The sequence below is a fragment of the Panthera uncia genome, chromosome D2 (assembly GCF_023721935.1).
Source record: "Panthera uncia isolate 11264 chromosome D2, Puncia_PCG_1.0, whole genome shotgun sequence".
Taxonomy (NCBI): domain Eukaryota; kingdom Metazoa; phylum Chordata; class Mammalia; order Carnivora; family Felidae; genus Panthera; species Panthera uncia.
The window spans coordinates 31,926,105-31,947,334 of NC_064818.1; the positions used below are offsets into that span (position 1 = coordinate 31,926,105).

General features: G+C 38.0%; 1 protein-coding gene across 7 annotated transcripts in view; it reads right to left on the bottom strand.

Moving 5' to 3' along the window:
• Window positions 1-21,230, bottom strand: part of MICU1 (mitochondrial calcium uptake 1) — a 417,233-nt gene that overhangs the window by 227,592 nt on the left and 168,411 nt on the right. The gene's annotated exons all lie outside the window — the stretch shown is intronic.

Consider the following 21,230-nt stretch of genomic DNA (forward strand, 5'->3'; position numbering starts at 1 on the left):
GATGTGGAGCAATAGGAACTCTCATTCATTACTGATAGGAAGGCATAAAGGTGAAGGATAGAAGGCGGAGGAGGGTCAATAATGTATCCTCCAGACTGGTTTCAATACCAGAAAACAAAGCAAGCCACTACATATGGTTACAAAGAGTTTTATTCAGGGTAACTTACATGACAGGGAGGATCAGGGGACAGACAATCCAGGCAGCACATAGGTATTCTTCCCCCCTATTCTACTCCCCTATCTGGACGTTACTTTCCAGCTTTTACGGAGCAAGGGGCACAGAGGCAAGGTCATAGGGTAGTTATCTAAAGTGTGCCATCTGTGCCATCTGCGTGCCAGAGAGGCTCTCTGCTAGTTATCTACGGTAGTGCCATCTGTGCGCCAGAGGGGAGAACAAAATGGAGGGCTAAAGATGGAGTCAGTTTTGTCAGCAGTCCTACAGTACAGTAACTCTGGAAGACAGTCTGGTGGTTTCTCACAAAAGCAAAAATACTCTTACCATATGATCCGGTGTTGCACTCTTTGGTATTTACTCAAAGAAGCTGCAAACTTAAGTCCGTAGAAAAACCTGCACACAGATGTATATAGCAGCTCTATTCACAACTGCCAAAACCAGGAAGCAACCAAGATGTCCTTCTGTAGGTGAATGGATTAATAAAATGTGGTATATCTTGACAATGGAGTATTATTCAGCACCAAAAAGAAATGAGCTATCAGTTCATGAAAAGACATGGAGGAACCTTAAATGCATGTTACTAACTGAAAGAAACCAATCTGAAAAGGCTATATGCAGTTGATTTCAACTATATGACATTCTGTAAGAGGCAAAAGTGTAGGGACAATGGGAAGATCAGAGGTTGCCAAAGGTTGGGGCAGGAGGAAGAATAAATAGGCAAAGCACAGAGGATTTTTAGGACAGTGAAAATGCTCTGTATAATACCATAATAATGAACATGTCACTATACATGTGTCCAAATCTATAAAACATACAATACCAAAAGTGAACCATAATGTAAAATATGGACTCTGGTCAATTATGATGTATCAGTAGGTTTATCAACTGTAATAAATGTACCACTCTTATAGGGGAAGATGATAATGGGGGAGGCTATGAACATGTGAGGGCAGTGGGTTATGGAAAATCGCTATACCTTCTCCTCAGTTTTGCTGTGAATCTAAATGGCTCTTTTAAAAAAGAAGTCTTCTAAAAAATTTCATATGAAATCTTGGGGCACCCGGGTGGCTCAGTTAGTCAAGCATCTAACTCTTGATTTCAGCTCAGGTCATAATCCCAGGGTTGGGGGATCAAGCTCCACATCCACCTCTGTGTTGTTTAAGATTCTCTCTCCTCTCCCGCTGCCCCTCCCCCCCCCACTTGCACTCTCTCTCTCTCTCTCAAAAAAAAAAAAAATTCATATGAAATCTCAAGGGATCCCAAATAGCCAAAAAAATATTGAAAAAGAACAATGTTGAAGGACTCCCACTTACTGATTTCAAAACCTAATACAGAGCTACAACAAGAAAAACAGTGTGGAACTGGCATAAAGACAGATATATGGTCCAATGGAATAAAATAGAGGCATAGAAATAAACCACATATACGGTTAACATATTTTCAGCAAGGGTGCTAAGTCCATTCAACATGAAAAGAGCTATTCAATAAACAGTGATGAGAAAGCTGTATGTCCACATGCAAAAGAATGAAATCAGACTCTTACTTTACACCATACACAAAAATTAACTCAAAATTGAGCATAGACCTAAACTTAACAGCTAAACTAAAAAACTGCTAGAAGAACACAAAGATGAAAATCTTTAGGACTTTGGATTTGGCAATAACTTATTGGATTGAATGCCAAAAGCACTGTCAACAAAAGGAAAAACAAACTGACTTCAGCAAAATAAAATTTTTTTGTACATTAAAGGACAGTATCGAGAGAATGAAAAGACAACCAATAGAAGGAGAAAATATCTGCAAATCACATATCTAATAAGGAATTAATATCCAGAATGTATAAAGAACTCCTGGGGAGGGAGGGAGAGTGGGAAGAATTCCTACAACTCAACAAAAAAGGAACAATCCAATTTAAAAATGAGCAAAGGACTTGAATAGACATTTCTCCAAAGGAGATATACAAACGGCCAATAAGTTCATGAAAAGATGTTTGACATCAGTCATTAGGGAAAGGAAAATCAAAACCACAATGAGATACCACTTCACACCTATTGGAATAGTATTGTCAAAAGTGAAAATGCAAGCATTTTTAAAAGCTTGAAGCTTTTAAGATTTTTAAGCTAAAACTCTATGAACATACTGACAAGATAACAATACATCATAAATAACATGTTTATCATATGTAGTTTAAAGCTCTTAAATGTTAATTTCCATAAGAGCTTAAAATATTACTTTAACAAAGTTCAAGGCCACACAAAAAAAGAGATAACTATCTTTAGCACCCTCTAACACAAATACATTAGACTTAAGTAACACAACTATGTATTATTACTTTAAATTTTTTTACGTTCATTTATTTATTTTGAGAGAGAGAGAGAGAGTGCACATGTGCGCACAGAAGGAGAGACAGAATCCCAACCAGGCTCCACACCATCAGCACAGAGCCCGATGCGGGGCTCAATCTCATGAACCATGAGATCATGATCTGAACAGAGATCAAGAGTCAGATGCTTAACCAACTGTGCCACCCAAGTGCCCCTGTATTATGACTTTACAGAGCTTAAAGTTCAAAATAAACTGTGGTATAAGAAAAAAAAAGTATCAGTAAAAACATTTTTAAAATCAGGAGGGATATAAAATATTTTTATTAACATGATCACCAATTTAATGTAATGGCCATATATAGAACACTGAACAACTGCGTATTACATGTTCTTTTCAAACACACATAAAAATTATAGAAATTAGAACAAAATGACATCTGGGTTTTGCAATTAAAAGTCAAGAGACAGGGGCCCCTGGATGGTGCAGTCAATTAAGTATCCAACTCTTGACTTTGGCTCAAGTCATGATCTCATAGTCCTGGGATCGAGCCCTGTATCAGGCTCCATGGAACCAGCTTAAGATTCTCTCCCTTTTCCTCTGCCCTTCCCCCACTGATGTTCTTGCTCTCTCTCAAAAAATTAAATTAAATTAGAATTAAAAGATTAAAAAATTAAAGTCAAAAGATAGCGAGAGTGGGAAGTTACAGATTAAACAGATTGCCCAAATGTTGATAAATGGTGAAGCTGTGCAATGGGTACATGGGAGTTTTGTGAGTGTGTGACAGAATTCATAATTTTGTATATGTTTAAAATTTTTCATAATAAAAAGTATTAAAAACCTGACTATAGAGGGGTGCCTGGGTGGCTCAGTTGGCTAAGCATCTGACTTTGGCTCAGGTCATAATCTCATGGTTTGTGAGGTTGAGCCCTACATCGGGCTCTGTGCTGACAGCTTGGAGCCTGGAGCCTGCTTTGTATTCTGCGTCTCCCTCCCTCTCTGCCCCTCCCCCACTTGCGTGCGCTCTCTCAAAACACACACACACACACACACACACACACACACACACACACACTAAGCAAGTTAAAAAAAAAGAAAAGAAAAGAAAAGGAAGTTTACCTAAAACTTGACTATAGAGATTCTGCTTCAGGTTAAGATGAAGTCAGCACACTCCTTCCTGTCTCCCACTGAATGCAACGAAAAGCCCTGGATGGAATAACTGAGACTCTGAAAAGCAGTATGTTAGCAGGCAGAATGGAAAATGAAACAGATCTCAAGGAACCACAGAAATGGTAATGACTTTCCCCAATTTTTTCTTCTGGTCTCTCCATACCAAAATTTAAAGTTTGCCTGACACCAGATGTGTTCCAGATGCAAGGAGGTCTCCAAGAAGAGCCATTTGTTTCTGATTTGATGAGTAGGAAAAGGGCTTCAATGAGTAAGAGAGAGTGGGAGAAATTCCCTGGATTTGTGTGTGTAAATGTGTATATGTCTTTCCTCATCTTCTCCCATCCCAGGAACAAAGCACACCTATAGCAGTGCAGAATAAGTAGCAGCTAGGAAGGCTAAAATCAGAAAAAAAGGGAAAAATTCTCTCTGACCAGAGGAACTGTGCTCTAAGAGCACTGAGGGAACCCTTTTGCTTAGTTTTCTACCCTCTGGTCACTCGATTCAGGAGGCTGACATAGTCAAATTATGTGACAGAGTAGGGAAAGGAAAATTTCAGGATTGAGTCAAAGGAAGAGGGGCTCTTGGGAGCGAAGAAATGCTGGGAATATCACAGAGAGCGAAAGTTCAATAAAGTGAAACTGTAAGGTGCCCAGGCATGGGTCTCATCAGCAGCAGCAAAACAAAGGATTTGTGAACTAAACTATGCGGTAGACCACCACCAACATCCAAGACTGGCCACTGTGTGGTACACACAAGGGAAAAGTCTGGAGAGTACTGCAAAATTATGAAAACAGAACTGACATTGGAACTACAACCCATAAAAGGTGGGTCGGAATTTGCAGCCTAAACCTAACTAGGCCAACTGCCTGCTAAGGCAAAAAAAAAAAAAAAAGCCCAACATTCTTCATAGGATTAAATTAGATCTGTAGTATCAAAACATGATAATTCTCTGCCTGCACACAGCTCTAAAAAACTACAAAAAGTTCTTCAGATGGGGGGAAAACAATACTGCAGAAAAACCTGGAAATTCAGGAATAAAGGAAGAAGAAATTGGCTTTCATCATTTCTGAGAAGTCTGCTATAATCCTTTGTTCCCTTTTAGGTAACATGTCATTTTTCCTGAGTGCTTGTTACTTGGTGTGTGCTAGCCTGGTGAAGGGTTCTTTGCTGTCCTGGGATAGCCACAATTTTCAGAAGAGACCCATGTCACTGTGCCTGGGTCTTGTGCATGGGACTTTCTCAATGGCCCTGTCTCTCCTCAGATATAGACTTCTGATTCTGGGCTTCTGACAGTTTTCTGCCCCTTTCTCAGGGGTTGAGGATTTATTTTTCTTTTCCCCTCCTCTAGCTTCAATGGCTGAGGTGACAGGGTTTGCTATCCCTCCCCAGTGGCTTGAGACTTATGTTATGTAGGTCTGAAATGAGCTTTTTGCTTTTCTCATGGTGGTGGATGCCCCCCTACTGTGGGCTGAATCCTTGGCAAGCACTTTCCCTGATGTTATGGGTGAGCTTCTGGTGGAGATCTATTGAGAAGAGCCTGTGAGTCTATGGCCATACCACCCTGAACGCGCCCGATCTCGTCTGATCTCGGAAGCTAAGCAGGGTCGGGCCTGGTAGTACTTGGATGGGAGAAGAGCCTGTGAACTTTCCTGTATCTACGGTTTCTAGAGATTCTATATGCTAGTGCTACCTCAAACTTGATCTTTAGCAATGTATAAAAAATTCTAGCTGAATTTAGGTAATTACCCTAGAGAAATTAAAACATGTTCACACACACAAAAGTGTAAATTAATGTTCTCAGCAGCTCTAATTCATAAATAAATGGGCACATAAAAAGGTATTCAACACATTAGCAAAATGCAAATTAAGACCATAACGATACCATTATACACCTATTTGGCTAAAAGAAAAATTACTGACAATATAAGTGCAGCAAGAATGCAAAATAAGTGAACTTTCATACATTGTTGGTGGGACTACAAAATGGTACCTCCATTCTGGCAAACAGTTTGACATTTTCTCATAAAGCTTAACATCTATTTACCATATGACCCAATAATCCACTCCTGGGTATTTACTCTAGAGAAATGAAAACCTGGGCTCACATAAAACCTGTATGTGAATGTTTATATTTATTTTAGTTGCCAAAATCTAGAAACAACTCAAGTATCTCTCAGCAGTTGAACAGACACACAAACTGTGGCATAACTATACAATAGAATATAACCACAATTAAAAAGGAATGAACTCTTTTTTTTTTTAATTTTTTTTAATGTTTACTTATTTTTGAGAGAGAGAGACAGAACATGAGTAGGGGAGGGCAGAGAGAGAGGGAGACACAGACTGCAAAGCAGGCTCCAGGCTCTGAGCCAGTTTTAAGGAGTACCTAGGTGGCCTAGTCAGTTAAGCATCTGGCTCTTGATTTTGGCTCAGGTCATTATCTCACAGTTCATGAGTTTGAGCCCCACATGGGGCTCTGTGCTGACAGTGCAGAGCTTGCTTAGGATTCTCTCTTTCCTTCTCTCTCCGCCCCTCCCCCATTTGTGTGTGCATGCGCACACTCTCTCTCTCTCTCTCAAAATAAATAAATAAAAATTTAAGAAACAAATTTGTTTTAAAAAGCCAAGTTATATACTGTATGACTTGTATGACATTGTAAAAAAGGCAAAACCCTTGTTAACAGGAAATAGATCAATAGTTGCCAGAGTTGGGAGTGGGGGAAGAAGGTGGCAACAGAGGGGCCTAAGGCAGTTTCTAGGAGTGGAAGGAACTGCTCTATATTTTGATTATTGTGGTAAATTCATGACTATGTCTATTGAAGCTATTTCAAAAAGTCTCAGTATAGTTGCCTTTATAAAATACTTGTGGGACACACTATTTAAAAGAAAATACTTAGCTTTAAATATATTTATTAGGAAAGAAAGAACAAATTAAGTGTCCATCTCAACAATTAAAAATAAAATAAAGACAGAAGAAGAAAAAGCAAAAATATAAAGGACCTAGGAATAAGTCTAATAAAAGATGTTCAAAAAATGATAGAGAATCTTATAACACTTCATTGAAAGACCTCGTTAAAGGAGATCTTAAAATAAATAAATAAATAAATAAATAAATAAATAAGACCTAAATAAATGTAACACCATGTTAATACACTGAAAAACAAAACTTTGTAAAGATGAAGATTCTCCCCAAACTAAACTACGGTATCAATGCAATCCCAATGAAAATCCTAATGGGATTTTAGTGGGCCTTGACAAACCCTAAAATGAACAGAGAAGTACAAAGGACCAAGAAAAGCTAAGATATGCTTGGGGGAAGGTTGGGGGTGGAGGGGGGAACACAAGCAGGAGATCCTGCTCTAACATTAATTAAAACTCATTACAAAATCTTAATACCTAAGACAATGTGATATTGCCACAGAGGAACAAATAGAACAACAGAAGAAAAACTTCAAGCCCTAAGACATATCCACATAAATAGATATATCCTGTATGACAAAGGTGGGATACCAAATCTGTAGGAAAAGGAAGACTTCCCAATAAATGAGGCTGGAACACTGAATATGCATGAGGAAAGAAATAAACGGATTCACCATACACAAATATCAGTTGTAAGTGGATTAAACACTTCAGTATAAAAGGAAATACATAAAGTCTCTAGCTGATGAAATAAGAGAACATCTTTATGACATCAGAGTAGGAAAAAAATTTTTAAACAATACCAAAAAAATTAAATATAAAAGACTATAAAAGTCTATCAAAAGCAATCATAAAAAAAAAAAACCATACAAGGCATCAGAAAAGACACCATAAGAAACATTACAAAAGACATCAAAAAAACACTACAAAGTTAAGTCCAGAGAGGGACAAAACAGTTAACTATTCATATAATCAACAAAAGACTAACAGCCAAACTATACCACTAGTTCCTTAAAAAGGAAAAAAAAAAAAAAAAATTGAGGGGGCACCTGGCTGGCTCAGTTGGAAGAGCATAAGACTCTTGACTAGGGGATCATGAGTTCAAGCCCCATGTTGGGGGTAGAGATTACTAAAATAAATAAATAAACTTCAAAAAAATTTGAAAGGAAAAATTAAAAAAGAGAAACGTACAGATATGTAAGGGAATGTTCATAGCAACATTGTAGTAATCAAAAACTATTAACCACCCAAATGTCTATTGACAGTTACGTGGATAAAAAATAATAGTTCATGCACATAAGAGAACTCTATATGGTAACAATACAAATGGACTACACTATATACAATAAGGATAAAACCTTACAAACATAATGTTGAAAAAAGAAGACACAACAGAAAACTCACAGTTGTATTCCATTTTTACAATATTCAAAAAGACACTATTAAACCATACTGCTTAACATAAAGATAAAGGAAAGCCAAGAAATTGATAATGATGAAAGTCACAATAGGGGTTACCTCTGAAGGAAGAAAACTGTAATAAGAACAAAAACATGGCAGTGGAAATGAAAGAGTCTGAGGGGCTGGCAATGTCCTAATTCCTAATCTGGATAATGAATAAACAGGGAGGGATTCACTTCATAATTATTCATTAAAGCACACCTTTAATTTTTATACATTTTTACTTCAATGTAAAACATATTTTTTTTAATGTTTATTTATTTTTGACAGAGAGAGAGAGAGAGAGAGAGAGAGACAGAGCATGAGTGGGGGAGGGGCAGAGAGAGAGGGAGACACAGAATCGGAAGCAGGCTCCAGGCTCTGAGCTGTCAGCACAGACCCCGATGCTGGGCTTGAGCTCACAGACCGCGAGATCATGACCTGAGCCAAAGTCGGACACTCAACCGACTGAGCTACCCAGGCGCCCCATAAAACATATTTTTTAAAAAGTGAGAGAAGGGTGCCTGGTTGGTTCAGTTGGAAGTGCATATGATCTTGATCTCAAGAGTCACATGTTGGGCACAGAGATTACTAAAAAATAAATAAAAAGAAAAAAAAACAAGATAAAGAATCACAAAATTAATTTTAGGAAAATTTACATCTCCCCAAAAATGCTTTACCAGTAACAATGGTAAGTCTCATGAATATAATGTTGAGTGCAGAAGCAAATCATAAAGAATATATATAATTAGATTTCATCTATATAAGGTATTTAGTGATACACGTAACCATGATTATCCCCAAAATTGTGGGTGGTAATTTGTCTCCTAAAGAGAAGAGGGCTGTGATTAGGAAAAGGCACATGGGGGACTTCTGGGGTGATAGAAGTGTTCTCATTTGGCTTGGGTGATGGTTATCTACATAGTTCACGTCCTTAATTACTCTTTGAAGTGTACAGGGGCGCCTGGGTGGTTCAGTCAGTGAGGTGTCCAACTTCGGCTCAGGTCATGATCTCACAGTTCATGGGTTCGAGCCCCGCATCAGGCTCTGTGCTCACAGCTCAGAGCCTGGAGCCTGTTTTGGATTCTGTGCGTGTGTCTCTCTCTCTGCCCCTCTCCCACTTGTACTCTCTCTCTCTCAAAGATAAATACATATTTAAAAAAATTTAAAGGGTACATATATATTTCATGTAATTTTATACATGCTATATGTATTTGTAATATATGCAATATAAAATTGTTTTTTAATGACACTCAACCATTCAAAAAGCTATTAGGTTGAGTTAATTTAATTGTACAACAGCATAAACCTTAAATGACCAAGTCCTCATTTGTAATTTGCTAATCAGCTAATTCTTTCATTGCTAAGTCTGTTTGCTTTGTCCATAAAGTTTTAACATGGGAATGTATGGTAAAAGTACTAGTTGGCTAAGTCTAACTCTACAAAAAGCTGACAGTGACAGGAAGAGTAAAAATTTTTTAAATAAAGAAAATACAAAACTTTGATCAACAACAGTGCATCATATGCACCACAGAATGAGAAGGTACTTTATGGGCTTCCCTATTAAATTAAAAGCTCTAAATCCTACTGTGATACAGAAATGATACGTGAAGACAGAACAAAGGGATCAATATTTAATAAGCATGTCACTTTGCGTTTGCAGAAAACTCTTTATTTTGTAAGTGCTCCAATGAATACTCTCTCATTTGTACTGTATTTAATTTTCGGATATGGAAAGTGGGGCACCAGGATTAAAATGGAATAATAATTTCATGTCAGAACGCACCTGTGGGTCCACTCAGTCTCATTCAACAGCAAAGAACTGATCAGTACTATGGACCAATTAGTAAAAATAATACATATTTCTGCCAAAGAAGTCTCTTTCAACATAAATAACAATTTCAGTGGAATTTTTTTTAGTCTTCACAGAAACAGACATCTTTATCAATATTCTTTTATAACAATCTGTCTATATTTATGTTCTCTCTAGAAATGAACCTGCTAGGCTGACAGCAATATTAGATATTTCACTGCATATTGTCTTACCTTTTTTTACCTTTACTTCAACTTCTATTTAAAGAGGTACTTTTTTTTTTTTTTTTTAAGATTTTTCCCTTGCTTACTTGAAGATGTTTTCAACTTCAGGATTTAATGAAAGCAAAATTAGATCACAAAATAAAGCTTTACTGAACAGGTAGATAAGTTTGCACTGCGTTTTGTTTTCTTTTGTTTTTATAAACTGAGGAACAGAGAGTTCTGTCAAGGTAATCTGCTAATTCATTAATTCTAGATATCAGAATTTATAAACTTGACCTCTTTCTGGCCATATTGAAGTCAGTCAGATTTGTGTTTGTTGTTTTTTTTTTAAGTTTATTTATCTGTTTTGAGAGAGACAGAGACAGCGGAAGTGGTGGAGAGAAAGAGAGGGAGGTGGAGAATCCAAAGCAGGCTCCACACTGACAGTCCCAAACCCACGAAATTGCAAGATCATGACCTGAGCCAAAACCAAGAGTTGGACACTTAACGGACTGGGCCACCCAGGTGCCCCAGATTTGTGTTTGATTCCTGACTTGGCAACTTTGTGCTGCCATAAAACAGGGTTAATAACACTTACTGCAAATGACTATGAAGAGGATTAAATAAGAACATGCTTGTACAAAGCTGAGCACAGTGTCCAACACACAGTAAATTACGAATAAATACGATAACAGGATGCTGCTGTGATAATTCAAATAAAAACTGTATTATGTAGGGGCGCCTGGGTGGCTCAGTCGGTTAAGTGTCTGACTTCAGCTTGTGATCTCACGACCCATGGGTTCAAGTCCCGCATGGGGTTCTGTGCTGACAGCTCAAAGCCTAGAGACTGCTTCAGATTCTGTGTCTCCCTCTCTCTCTGCCCCTTCCCTGCTTGCTCTCTCTCTCTCTCTCTCAAAAATAAACATTAGAAAAATACTTTATAAAAAAACCGTACCATACTATGTAATATAAATTTCAATAAAACATCAATAAGTACATTACACCTAAATATCTTCCTTTTAATGCAAACAATTGGTAAGACTAGTCATAAACCTTGCTAGTCTAATCAAAGAAATGAACAGAAAAAACAAGTACTGGAGAAACTGGAATCTTTGTACACTGTTGATGGGAACATAAAATGGTACAGCTAGGTGCTATGGAAAACTATGGCAGTTCCTCAAAAAATTAAACAGAGAATGATATGATCCAACAACGCCACTTTGGGGAATATGTCTGAAGGAACTGAAAGCAGAGACATATTTGTAGACCCATACTCATAGCAGCATTCTTCACAATAGCCAAAAAGTGGAAGCAACCCAAGTGTCCATCAACAGATGAACAGATAAACAAAATATGGTTTATACATACAATGGAATATTATTCAGCCATTAAAAAGGCAGGAAATTCTGACACACAATACAACATGGATGAATGTTATTCAATATTACACTAAGTGAAATAAATCAGTCTCAACAAACACTGTATGATTCCACTTACATGAGGTACCTAGAGTAGTCAAAATCTTAGAGGCAGAAAGTCGAATCATGGTTACATGGGGCTGGGGGTGGGGGGCGGTAATATAGAGTTATTATTTAATAGATGTATTAGGGCACCTCGGTGGCTCAGTCAGTTGAGCGTCCGACTTCAGCTCAGGTCATGGTCTTGCAGTTCGTGAGTTGGAGCCCTGAGTCAGGCTCTGTGCTAACACACAGCTCAGAGCCTGGAGGATGCTTCAGACTCTGTGTCTCCCCCTCTCTCTCTCCCCCTCCCCTGCTCATGCTCTGTCTTTCTCTGTCCCTCAAAAACAAATAAATGTTAAAAAAATAGATGTATTTAATATAAATTTGCAAGTTCTGGAGATGGATGTTGGTGGTGGTTTCACAGGAATCTGAATGTACTTAGATTAATACCACTGAACTGTACACTTAAAAATGGTTGAGAGGGGCGCCTGGGTGGCTCAGTCGGTTGAGCGCCAACTTCGGCTCAGGTCACGATCTCGCGGTCCGTGAGTTCGAGCCCCGCATCGGGCCCCTGTGCTGACAGCTCAGAGCCCGGAGCCTGTTTCAGATTCTGTGTCTCCCTCTCTCTGACCCTCCCCCATTCATGCTCTGTCTCTCTCTGTCTCAAAAATAAATAAAAACGTTAAAAAAAAAATTTAAAAAAAAAATGGTTGAGAGATGGGCGCCTGGGTGGCTCAGTCGGTTAAGCGTCCGACTTCGGCTCAGGTCATGATCTCGCAGTCCGTGAGTTCAAGCCCCACATCGGGCTCTGTGCTGACAGCTCAGAGCCTGGAGCCTGTTTCAGATTCTGTGTCTCCCTCTCTCTCTGACCCTCCCCCGTTCATGTTCTGTCTCTCTCTGTCTCAAAAATAAATAAACGTTAAAAAAAAATTTTTTTTAAATGGTTGAGATGGTCAATTTTATGTGTATTCTACCACAATAAAAACAATTTTTTAAAAAAGGAAGGAAATTCTGATGCATCCTACGACATGGATGAACATTAAAGACATTATATAAGTGAAATACGCCAGTCACAAAAAGACAAATACTATAAGATTGCACTTATAAGTTCCTACAGTAGTGAAATTCATTGAACCGGAAAGTAGATTGGTGATGCCAGAGACTGGCAAGAGAAATAAAAGGAGAGTTACCATTTTATGGGTACAGTTTTCCATTTAAGAAGAAGAAAATGTTTTGGAAATGAATGGTGGGGATGCATGCAGAACAACGGAGATATACTTAATGCCTCCCAACAGCGCACCTAAAATGATTAAAATGGTACTTTTTTAAAAATATGGTAAAATATACATAAAACTTACCATTTTCTCCACTTTTTAGTATACAATTCAGTTACATTAAGTATATCCACCATGTTGTGTAATCACAGCACAACCTTAATTTTCAAAGAGAACAGGGCAAGTAAATTGCAGCATTTCTCAAATTCTGGATTTATCTAGTTGCTTCCTTACAGCATGGTTTCAATGTTTCTCTAGTCCCTTTATCTCCCATAAATTCAAGTTACATGTAAAAACTTGACCAGAGTCAAATTAAGTACTTATAGCAAGAGCTCTTCATAGATTATTTTGTATACTTCATGCGCTTCAGTATAAATTTCCTTCTCCAATGTCTAATCTGTCATTAATGCCAACAAGTGTAGTTTTCATCTCAGACATTATAGTTTCTATCTCTGGAAGTTCCATTTGGGTCTTTTCCCTATCTTCCATGCTTCTATTTAACATAATCAATCTTTCTTTTAGTTTCTTAAGCATATGAAATACAATTGTAAAAACTGTTTTAATACTCCTCTCTACTAATTCTATCACCTGTCACCAGTTTTGCTTTTGACTATTTTTTTTCTTGTCATCATAGGTCATATTTTCCTGCTCCTTTACATGCCTAGTAATTTTTTTTTTTTTTTTAAGTAGGCTCCACACCCAGTGTGGAACCCAATGCAGGGCTTGTACTCACAACCCCGAGGTCAAGACCTGAGCTGAGATCAAGAGTCTGGTGTTTAACAGACTGAATCACCCAGGCACCCCATGCCTAGCAATTTCTGATTGGATGCTAGACACTGTGAATTTTACCTTGTTGGGTGCTAGATATCTTTGAATTCCTATAACTGTTCTTGAGCTTATAATTAAGTCTCTTAGAAACAGTTTGACCTTTTCAGGTCTTGCTTTTTTTTTTTTTTTTTTTTTTTTAAAGCTTTTTAGGTTGGGCTGGAGCACCTAATTTTATCCCACTACTAAAACAAAGCCTTTGAGTACTCTATATGACCTAGTAAGACATTTTCCACTCTGGCTGACAGGAAAAAAAACCACTATTTCTGCCTTTGCAAAAACTCTTTCGAGTACTGTTCTCTATTCTTTTCAGGTGGTTCTTTTCCTAGCTTCAGTAGTTTCCTCACATGTGTGCACTGATCAGTTCTCCACTCAGTACTTGAGGGGGAGCCTCTGCAGATGTCCAAAGTTTTCTCTCCTTTCAGCTTTCTCATCTCTAGTACTCTGTCGTGCAAACTCCAGCCGCCTTGGCCTCCCCAGGCTGTGTCAATTCAAGGAGACCCTTGTGCTCTGGTTGGGATTCCCCCTCCCTGCTCTACAGGGGGGAAACTCCAGGCAGCACACCAGAGCAGTCACAGAGCTCACCCCATCTGTTTCCCATCTCTCAAGGATCACCTTCCTTTGCTGCACCATGTCCAAAATCTAGGAAACCACTGCTTTGTATATTTGGTCTGCCTTTTTAGCTATTTCAGGCAGGAAGGTAAATATGGTACTTATTAATCCTTCTTCACCAGAAATGGATATTAAGACCAATTTTTCCATCCCTTTTATTCGTATGTCTTTGTGAATCATTTTTATGCAACTCTCAAGACAGTCTATCATTTCACTGCTATATATTTTGATATGTCTCCAAAAATATAGACTTTCCTTCCACATAATCATGTCACACTTACACTTAACAAATTTCACATTGATTCCTTGGTATGTTCTAATACCCAGCCTCTATTCCAATGTCTCCAACCTTCTCAAAAAATTGTTTTCTTTTAAATAACTTTTAAACAACTCATTGTTCAAAATTCTCTTTAATGCCAGCATTTAATGAACAATACTCTGTGAGGGGTACTACGCTAAAAGCCTAATATCTGTTACCTTATTTAATTTTCCATAACCCTTGCAATAAGTATTATTACTCCTATTTTACTGAGGACACCACAGCTCAATGCTTTTAGAAAATTTGCTTAAAGTCACAGCCAACAGATGGCAGAGGAAGATTTCTCTGATCTCAAAGCCATTGCTCTTAACCATTATGCTACACTGCCATCTCAGAAATTATTAGGATAGAAAGTCAGATGATACCAATGCTGAAGTTAAAAATCAAATTCTGAGGGGCACCCGGGGGGCTCAGTCATTTAAATGTCTGACTTCGGTTCAGGTCATGATCTCATGGTTCGTGAGTTCCAGCCCTGTCGGGCTCTGTGTTGACAGCTCGGAGCCTGGAGCCTGCTTCGGATTCTGTGTCTCCCTCTCTGTCTCTGCACTACCCCCACTTGTGTTCTCTCTCTCTCTCTCTCTCTCTCTAAAATGAATAAACTTTAAAAAAAACTTTTTAATCAAATTCTGAAACTACTTAATTTAAATGCTATCACATATCAAAGACATGAGAAAATGAACAATATCACTTTATTTGAAATGTATTATAAAATTCACTTGATAATTTTAAAAAATACAACTTTCAAATCTAAAAGCAAGTTTTATTTGAACAAGGAAGGAATATGATTGAAATGAAAATTAACTATCAGCTGAAATTAGGGAATGTAGGTTCAAGTGTATAATGTTCTACAACAGCTCTGTCAAACAGAATGTGGTGCGATGATAGAAATATTCTACATCTACTATTCAATACAGTAAGCACAAGCCACATGCGGCTACTGAGCACCTGAAATGTGTCTACTGAAGCGATAAACTGAATTTTTAATTTGAATCTTAATTAGCATAAATCTAAGTTGTAATTATCAATTCATCTGGCTGTCTCTACCACTAGACTATGAGCTCCTTAACGAATGGAAATGTTTTTCCTCTCTCTCTCTCCACTGCCTTGGTATGTATTACAGATAAAACATGTTTATTGATGTGTGGTAAAAAGTGTGGATGGAATTTTCTAGAGGTCTCCAAGTAAGTTTTCCTAATGCATCAGACTGATATAGGTTACAGTGTGCAGACTTAATCTATTGAATTATATCTTATTTCTATTCTGATTTTTAGGCAGATGAAATATCTTACTCTTCACCAAACATGTTCTGAACTTGTATAGACTACAAATACTCTGCTGCATATTCAGGATATTATGATGAGTAAGACTTGGTTCTGGCATCAAGAATCAATCAGCCTAGGGATGCCCGGGTGGCTCAGTCCACTAAGTGTCTGACTCTATTTCGGCTCAGGTCATGATCTCATGGTTCACGAGTTCAAGCCCCGTGTCAGGCTCTTGTGCTGACAGTGCTGAGCCTGCTTGAGATTCTCTCTCTTCCTGTCTCTCTCCATCCCTCCCCTGCTCATGCGCTTGCTTGCGCACATGTGCACACTCTCAAGAAAAAAAAAATAGACACGAAGTAACCACCAACTCTGAACAAGCAAGGTATTAAGATAGGGACTTTAAGATTTAAATGACCAATATGAAATCACTTTGAAGAGAAATGTAAACATTATTTGTATACCTGACATGAATTATATGAATATATTTCTCCAAGATTACATTAAGTTTTCAATTTTCTCAAGGTTAGTAAAAACCACCTTGAACTTATTGTTAGTTAGCCTAGGAAATGTTAAAACTGATTACTCTATCAGTTCGGGGAAAAAAAGATAATCTAGCTATTTATTTGCTCATAAATAGGGCTAAAACACCTCTCCTCCCAAAGTGGCAATATTTAATTTCCCATACCACATAAAAATTATATTTAGAGCCAGTCACTTTTCACAGTTGTTCAATTCTACAGCTGCCTTTTTTTGTTTTTCAAGTAACATTCAAAACTATTATCTCTTCCACCTGCAGGTGTCCAATATAACATGTTCTCAAAGCACTACTTCATGTGACCATCACCCTGAACTCATCCTTAAAAATAAAAACTAATCCAGGGCTCTTGGGTGGCTCAGTCGGTTAAGTGTCCAACTTCAGCTCAGGTCATAATTTCATGGCTCTTGAGTTCGAGCCCCGTGTTGGGCTCTGTGCTGACAGCTCAGAGCCTGGAGCCTGCTTCAGATTCTGTCTCCATCTCTCTGCCCCTTCCACACTAGCGCTCTGTCTCTCCCAAATATAAATAAAACATTAAATAAATAAATAAAAATAAAAGCTAATCCATTTTTATTATTTCTGCCTATTACCAAAAGTCACCATAAATTCTTATATCAACATCCAAGGTGCTCAACACCTAGGTCGCCTTGTATAGCCAAGGAATGTAAGCCCTACTTAATATTAAACTTTGCTGAGCTCAGAGTCTGTGTAAAATTCTCTCAATACATTCCCCTATCCTAACAGTTTTCATACTTGGACTAGGCCATCTTCAAATACTTGGGCAGTCCTCTAATAATTATGTAGTTTAAACAGTCTTTTAGTTTATTGCTATCTATGTAACACAGAATTTAAAAACCTGCTAAAATCAAGACAAACTGACACAAAACAATTAATTCCGTAACACCTATATATACATTTAAACCCTCTGGAGCTAAACATTTTGAAATTGGGGTAGTAAAATCTTTTTAGATGTTATTTCTTGTTCTCATTATTATTAACAATTACATTTAATAAGTACCTACTACGTCCCAGACCCTTGGCATACATTAAATTACTCCTCATAAGACCCTCCCCCTTGAGACAAGTGTTATTATTTCTATTTTGATAATGGAATAAACTCAAGTTCAGAGAGATTAAGTAACTTGCTCAACATCAAGAAGTGATGGAGTTGGATTTTAGAATATGAATCTGTCTAAACTAAAGCCCATGACACCAACGTTTGCAACTAAAGCTCAAATGTCCATTGAATTGAACTGCTAACATTTCCTTTAAACAAAATCAAGACAGTGGAGTAAACAATATGTAACTTCAATTATATTTCCTCTTAAAATATAATGAACCATTAGAATAATCCATAGAGATACAAAACCAGACATTAATGTTAACTACAGTCTTAAACTTAATGCCCAGTGACAGCAATTTGTGACAATTATAATTTCTTTTTCATACAATGCTCAAAATGAAATGGTTACTATACTAACACATTTTTTTAAATATATTTTTTTTTAAGTTTATTTATTTTTGACAGAGAGAGAGACACAGCATGAGCGGGGGAGGGGCAGAGAGCGGGAGACACAGAATCTGAAGCAGGCTCCAGGCTCTGAGCTGTCAGCACAGATCCTGATGTGGGGCTTGAACTCACGGACCGCGAGATCATGACCTGAGCCGAAGTCAGACACTCAACCGACTGAGCCACCCAGGCGCCCCTCTATACTAACAGATTTTTAAACGTGTAATAATTAAAAGAATCAAGCATTTAACCATACTGACTACATACATTTAAATATTCAAAACTTTATTTACTATTTATAAAACTACAATTTGTTAAGTTCACCTACAGTAAAAAAAAAAAAAAAAATTACCAATAAATGATTTTAACAAACTGACAAACACACAATATACCTAAAGTTAGAAAAGCTGAATACTCCAGAGAACAGGGCTAAACATATAACAACAGCACAAATATATGCTAGTCAAGGAGTTTAAATTTCAAGTTCTATAAATTAATAAAATAATAGACATTAAAAAAAAACACTAACACTCAAACTGCAAAATACAATTAATTTATGGGGCGCCTGGGTGGCGCAGTCGGTTGAGCGTTCGACTTCAGCTCGGGTCACGATCTCGCGGTCCATGAGTTCGAGCCCCGCGTCAGGCTCTGGGCTGATGCTCAGAGCCTGGAGCCTGCTTCCGATTCTGTGTCTCCCTCTCTCTCTGCCCCTCCCCCGTTCATGCTCTGTCTCTCTCTGTCTCAAAAATAAATAAACGTTAAAAAAAAAATTTAAAAAAAAATACAATTAATTTATATTGGGTAAAGGAAAGCAAGTTCTCTTAATTAAAAGAAAACAAATACATATAAAATTATTTCAGTGAACATCTGTTGTTTTTGCCTGCCCAGGAATCATTCTCCCCTCTCCAGAAAAATGACACCTCAATTTCCCTAAAGAAAACCTGTTGTCTATTTTTTTTTTTAGGTAAACTCTACACCCAATGTGAGGCTTGAACTCCCAACCCCAAGATCAAGAGGGGGATACTCTACCTCTGAGCCAGGCAGGCACCCTGACGTTGCCTGTTCCTAATTCATGTAGTTTAAAACGGTTATCCCCCTACCCCACTCCATGGTGAGAACAAGATCCAATCTTGACCACACAAAGCATTCTATCACTCTGACCATAGAGACTACTGCCAGGATGGGCAATGACCCAAGTCAGGTTAATGAAATTCTCATACAGTAGTTTGCTGGAATCACAGACACAGGGAAGTTCTCTCTCTTTTGGAGTTTCTAAGGTTGTAGGATGTAAGCCTGGAGCTATTAGTACCACCATCTCTCCCAGGGAGTTTTACTTGAGACTCTACTTTTGCACACTGATTCACAAATATGCAAAGGGAACTAACTAGTGGTTACAGGGTGGCAGGGGAAAACATAAATTAGGATTCCGACTTTCAATGTTATATTTTCATCATATTTCCATTTTTCCAAAACAGGCACATACACTTTTATAACAGGAAATATAAAACATTTAAAAATCCTGCCCTGTGTTTTCTTCTCAAATATGCTCATGTAACAACATTTAATGTCTTAAAAGCATTAACAATTTTCTCATAATTTACAAAGTGTATAGAAAATCTATTTTATTTTTTTTTCAACGTTTTTTATTTATTTTTGGGACAGAGAGAGACAGAGCATGAACGGGGGAGGGGCAGAGAGAGAGGGAGACACAGAATCGGAAACAGGCTCCAGGCTCCAAGCCATCAGCCCAGAGCCTGACGCGGGGCTCGAACTCACAGACTGCGAGATCGTGACCCGGCTGAAGTCTGACGCTTAACCGACTGCGCCACCCAGGCGCCCTCTATTTTATTTTTTTTTAATTTTTTATTTATTTATTTTTAACATTATTTTTGAGACAGAGAGAGACAGAGCATGAACGGCGGAGGGTCAGAGAGAGGGAGACACAGAATCTGAAACAGGCTCCAGGCTCTGAGCTGTCAGCACAGAGCCCGACGTGGGGCTCGAACTCACAGACCGCGAGATCACGACCTGAACCGAAGTCGGACACTCAACCGACTGAGCCACCCAGGCGCCCCTAGAAAATCTATTTTAAAAGAATCAACTTTTTTAGTTGGCAAACACCCAAGCTATTTTTGTTTTGAGTGGGGAAAAAATAAAAAGTGCAAGTAAAACTTTAAAAACAAAATTGATTTCCTTTTTGAAAGGAATATATAAGGGTGCCTGAGTCAGTTGAGCATCCCACTCTTTTTTTTTTTTTTAATGTTTATTCATTTTTGAGAGAGAGAGAGACAGAGTACGAGCGGGGGAGGGGCAGAGAGAGAGGGAGACACAGAATTCGAAGCAGGCTCTGGGGCTTGAACCCATAAACTGGGAGATCGTGACCTGAGCCGAAATCAGATGCTTAACCTACTGAGCCACCCAGGCACCCTGAGCACCACACTCTTGATTTTGGCTCAGGTCATGATCTTGTGGTTCAGCCCCCCGTCTGGCCCTGCGCTGACAGTGTGGAGCCTGCTTGGGATTCTGTCTCTCCCTCTCTCTGCCTCTTTCCCACTTCTCTCTCTCTCTCTCTCTCTCTCTCTCTCTCTCTCTCAAAATAAATAAATTAAAGCAAAAAGACGAATATACTAAACAACTCTATATGGAAAATACTGGTTAACATTCAGCACGTGATGCCACCACTACAAAAATTGCTCAAAAAGTAAAACTAAAGATTAAAAGTGTCCAAATTAGGTTTAATAACCTTATCAATTACTTTAGTCCTATAATTCTAAATAATATAAGACCTGAAGGGTCAGTTAAATCAGTTATAATTATTTCATGTAATAATGCATCATGGGAAAAGTTACATACCATTGTTCATTCTTAAATATAGGAAAGTCAGTCTCAAGGATGCACCCGTGGGAATATAAAAAGTCTACTGAATATGGTCTATAAATTATAAAGGAAGGTAGCGATACGTGCTTTTGTTCTCTTGCTTTTATTAGCTTCTATCACTCTTTCCCTTTCTCCCCAAGCACAGAACCAACTCCTGAATCTTCACTTTTTGTTAGTATTACTCTGTGTTTCACAATTTTCAGTAAGGACACTTAGAGGGTGTCAATGACATAATTAGATGGCCAGACATAATTAGATGGCCAGAGTGATGATCTTAAGTGGAAGAGATAATCACCTATCAAGGGTGACTATAAAGAGTAGCTGGAGGCCAACACCATCTTCTCACAAACAAGTGAAAAGTTTTAAAAAGTTTTTAAGACAAGATGATGTTCAACAAACTCATTACCTTGTCCAACACCAGAAAGACAGCGTGTTGGTCATCCAGGGTGATATCTGTGTCTCAAGATGCTGACGTTTTATTAGTCATATGGTTTAACTTTAAACTTTAATTCTAC